General features: G+C 52.0%; 1 non-coding gene across 1 annotated transcript in view; it reads left to right on the forward strand.

Annotated features, from left to right (window-relative positions):
- The first annotated feature begins 3,926 nt into the window (after window positions 1-3,926).
- The window catches only part of LOC126430859 (small subunit ribosomal RNA), a 1,909-nt gene continuing 835 nt past the window's right edge, over window positions 3,927-5,000 (forward strand). The window contains exon 1 of the ribosomal RNA XR_007577370.1: window positions 3,927-5,000. This exon is cut by the window's right edge and continues 835 nt beyond it. This is a non-coding gene — a ribosomal RNA (small subunit ribosomal RNA).

Raw genomic sequence — 5,000 nt, forward strand, 5'->3', positions numbered from 1 at the left:
CGTACCTTAACCTAACCTATATCGTACCTTAACCTAACCTATATCGTACCTTAACCTAACCTATATCGTACCTTAACCTAACCTATATCGTACCTTAACCTAACCTATATCGTACCTTAACCTAACCTATATCGTGCCTTAACCTAACCTATATCGTGCCTTAACCTAACCTATATCGTGCCTTAACCTAACCTATATCGTGCCTTAACCTAACCTATATCGTGCCTTAACCTAACCTATATCGTGCCTTAACCTAACCTATATCGTGCCTTAACCTAACCTATATCGTGCCTTAACCTAACCTAATTTGTGCCTTAACCTAACCTAATTTGTGCCTTAACCTAACCTAATTTGTGCCTTAACCTAACCTAATTTGTGCCTTAACCTAACCTAATTTGTGCCTTAACCTAACCTAATTTGTGCCTTAACCTAACCTAATTTGTGCCTTAACCTAACCTAATTTGTGCCGTAACCTAACCTAATTTGTGCCGTAACGTAACCCATGTTGTGCCGTAACGTAACCCATGTTGTGCCGTAACGTAACCCATGTTGTGCCGTAACGTAACCCATGTTGTGCCGTAACGTAACCCATGTTGTGCCGTAACGTAACCCATGTTGTGCCGTAACGTAACCCATGTTGTGCCTTAACCTAACCCATGTTGTGCCGTAACGTAACCCATGTTGTGCCGTAACGTAACCCATGTTGTGCCTTAACCTAACCCATGTTGTGCCTTAACCTAACCCATGTTGTGCCTTAACCTAACCCATGTTGTGCCTTAACCTAACCCATGTTGTGCCTTAACCTAACCCACGTTGTGCCTTAACCTAACCTACGTTGTGCCTTAACCTAACCCATGTTGTGCCTTAACCTAACCCATGTTGTGCCTTAACCTAACCCATGTTGTGCCTTAACCTAACCCATGTTGTGCCTTAACCTAACCCATGTTGTGCCTTAACCTAACCCATGGTGTGCCTTAACCTAACCCATGTTGTGCCTTAACCTAACCCACGTTGTGCCTTAACCTAACCCACGTTGTGCCTTAACCTAACCCACGTTGTGCCTTAACCTAACCCACGTTGTGCCTTAACCTAACCTACGTTGTGCCTTAACCTAACCCATGTTGTGCCTTAACCTAACCCATGTTGTGCCTTAACCTAACCCATGTTGTGCCTTAACCTAACCCATGTTGTGCCTTAACCTAACCCATGTTGTGCCTTAACCTAACCCATGGTGTGCCTTAACCTAACCCATGGTGTGCCTTAACCTAACCCATGGTGTGCCTTAACCTAACCCATGTTGTGCCTTAACCTAACCCATGTTGTGCCTTAACCTAACCCATGTTGTGCCTTAACCTAACCCATGTTGTGCCTTAACCTAACCCATGTTGTGCCTTAACCTAACCCATGTTGTGCCTTAACCTAACCCATGTTGTGCCTTAACCTAACCCATGTTGTGCCTTAACCTAACCCATGTTGTGCCTTAACCTAACCCATGTTGTGCCTTAACCTAACCCATGTTGTGCCTTAACCTAACCCATGTTGTGCCTTAACCTAACCCATGTTGTGCCTTAACCTAACCCATGTTGTGCCTTAACCTAACCCATGTTGTGCCTTAACCTAACCCATGTTGTGCCTTAACCTAACCCATGTTGTGCCTTAACCTAACCCATGTTGTGCCTTAACCTAACCCATGTTGTGCCTTAACCTAACCCATGTTGTGCCTTAACCTAACCCATGTTGTGCCTTAACCTAACCCATGTTGTGCCTTAACCTAACCCATGTTGTGCCTTAACCTAACCCATGTTGTGCCTTAACCTAACCCATGTTGTGCCTTAACCTAACCCATGTTGTGCCTTAACCTAACCCATGTTGTGCCTTAACCTAACCCATGTTGTGCCTTAACCTAACCCATGTTGTGCCTTAACCTAACCCATGTTGTGCCTTAACCTAACCCATGTTGTGCCTTAACGTAACCCATGTTGTGCCTTAACGTAACCCATGTTGTGCCTTAACGTAACCCATGTTGTGCCTTAACCTAACCTATAATGTGCCTTAACCTAACCTAAAGTGCGCCGTAACCTAAACTATATTGCGCCTTAACCTGACGCACGTTGTCGCTGAACCTGCTCTGTAATTGTTATGCAACCCGTTAAAGTAGTGTAGTGTTGCCTAACCGCAACCCTCGCAATATAGTTCGCTACTCGCACTGCCCGGTCCCCTGTGTATCGCGTCATGTTAAACACCTTGCAGGTGTTGCTGACTTTCCACATGCTCCTGCTATACACTGTAGTGTGGATAGCAGCAGGACGTACATGCCCCCCCCCCCTTCCCCCCTGCCTTCGCAAGCTGGTCGGTGAGAAGTTTGCATGTTCAATGCCCTTCGCATGCCGACGTACTCAGCCTACGTTGTGGTACGGCCTGTCACCTGTCCGCCGATGTACGCAAAACCCACAAACTGTACTGCACATTGCTCCGTATGTACTGAATGATACATCGTGGCCCATGTGACCGTATGACGACAGCGCCTAGCAACGGCGGACCATACAGTCCAAATATTGTGCACGCAGCTACGTGTCGTCTCCCTATAAGAGCTGGATTGCAGTGTGGTACGCCATACAGACGTGTGGGAGGAACGGACGCCCTGGATGGCGATCAGCATGAGCAGTCTGTTGATGTAGTGGAGCGTGTATTCGGACGTAGTCGTCTCTTCTCACACACCGTGATAGCATGTTGCACCGCGTTCCACATCTGCGACATGCTGCAGAGGCGGGCTGACAGTCGTTCGCGCAATGGACACCGCATACGTACGGGGTCTACCTTCCACGTGTTCTCTAGGCGTGCACATGTTGTTGCGTCTATGTGGGCAGACGTAGTGTGTTGTGACACCTGACACAGGCATGCAATACTCGTTGCAAATGGCGATGGACGTGTACGTTTGCTGGTGACGTTACGCAAATGAACAACCGGTAACCCGTTGTGGTGCGGTTGTTCTCGCTAGAGGTGAATCAGTGTTGGCGACGATCGGTCGAGCTATTAACCGGTTGTTTCAGGGATACCCACCATGCCCACGAACGTGAAAGGGGACCCACCATGCCCACGAACGTGAAAGGGGATCTGGGTGTGAGGCGATACGCGGCGGTGGCTGGGTGGGACCGTCCCCGGCCGGTGAGGGGGGGCCGCCCGGCGTGCTGGCAGCGCGGTGCGTGGGCGCACGCGCTACAGCCGGCTGGTGGGGGCGGCCGGTGGCAGGCGCGCCGGCCGACGGACGCGGCAGGCGGCGCAGCTGCGCGCCGGCGCCCCCTGCTCGCGGCGCCTTGCGGCCAAAGTAGGTCCTCGCGGGCCCGGTGCGAAGCGCGGTGGCCATCTGCAGTGTGCTGGTCCGATTGAGGACTTTGTGCGCTGAGGATGCGCCGCCGCCCGGCGCTCGGCGCCGCGACGCCGTCTGCTGCTCGGTCGCCCCAGCGGTTCTCGCAGGTGGTTTGTATCGCAGCTGTGCGGACGTGTTGGCGCGTGCGCTGTGCTGGGAGAGTTCGCTTCGGCACCCAAGTAGGGCTTTTGTCCTTCTGTGGCGCTGGCGTTGGAGCTGCCGGTCACCGTAGGTGGCGCGTGTTGTCTCCCGCCGGCAATGCCACGACAGCACGCTCCCGGGCCTCTGTCGGCAGCGGCAAGCTCAGTTGGGAGCACGGGTGGTCGCACCTAAAGCGTCTACTCGCCTAACTCCGGGCGATTGCGCCTCTCTCGAACCCGACCAAGTACTTAGGACGGCGCTGCGCGCCGCCGGGACCTGAGAGGGTTTCGAGGTGTGTTGTGCAGGGGAGCTCAGCCTCCTCCTGTTTGCAGAATAATTGAGCGGACGCTTGCGTGTTCGCGCGGGCCCCCGGGACACACTCCCGGGCGGCCGGCTGCTCAGCTCTAGTTGACGCAGCTCCCTGGTTGATCCTGCCAGTAGTCATATGCTTGTCTCAAAGATTAAGCCATGCATGTCTCAGTACAAGCCGCATTAAGGTGAAACCGCGAATGGCTCATTAAATCAGTTATGGTTCCTTAGATCGTACCCACGTTACTTGGATAACTGTGGTAATTCTAGAGCTAATACATGCAAACAGAGTCCCGACCAGAGATGGAAGGGACGCTTTTATTAGATCAAAACCAATCGGTCGGCTCGTCCGGTCCGTTTGCCTTGGTGACTCTGAATAACTTAGGGCTGATCGCACGGTCCTCGTACCGGCGACGCATCTTTCAAATGTCTGCCTTATCAACTGTCGATGGTAGGTTCTGCGCCTACCATGGTTGTAACGGGTAACGGGGAATCAGGGTTCGATTCCGGAGAGGGAGCCTGAGAAACGGCTACCACATCCAAGGAAGGCAGCAGGCGCGCAAATTACCCACTCCCGGCACGGGGAGGTAGTGACGAAAAATAACGATACGGGACTCATCCGAGGCCCCGTAATCGGAATGAGTACACTTTAAATCCTTTAACGAGTATCTATTGGAGGGCAAGTCTGGTGCCAGCAGCCGCGGTAATTCCAGCTCCAATAGCGTATATTAAAGTTGTTGCGGTTAAAAAGCTCGTAGTTGGATTTGTGTCCCACGCTGTTGGTTCACCGCCCGTCGGTGTTTAACTGGCATGTATCGTGGGACGTCCTGCCGGTGGGGCGAGCCGAAGGCGTGCGACCGCCTCGTGCGTGCTCGTGCGTCCCGAGGCGGACCCCGTTGAAATCCTACCAGGGTGCTCTTTATTGAGTGTCTCGGTGGGCCGGCACGTTTACTTTGAACAAATTAGAGTGCTTAAAGCAGGCAAGCCCGCCTGAATACTGTGTGCATGGAATAATGGAATAGGACCTCGGTTCTATTTTGTTGGTTTTCGGAACCCGAGGTAATGATTAATAGGGACAGGCGGGGGCATTCGTATTGCGACGTTAGAGGTGAAATTCTTGGATCGTCGCAAGACGAACAGAAGCGAAAGCATTTGCCAAGTATGTTTTCATTAATCAAGAACG

Source organism: Schistocerca serialis, unplaced genomic scaffold (genome assembly GCF_023864345.2).
Source record: "Schistocerca serialis cubense isolate TAMUIC-IGC-003099 unplaced genomic scaffold, iqSchSeri2.2 HiC_scaffold_1062, whole genome shotgun sequence".
In the NCBI taxonomy this organism is placed as follows: domain Eukaryota; kingdom Metazoa; phylum Arthropoda; class Insecta; order Orthoptera; family Acrididae; genus Schistocerca; species Schistocerca serialis.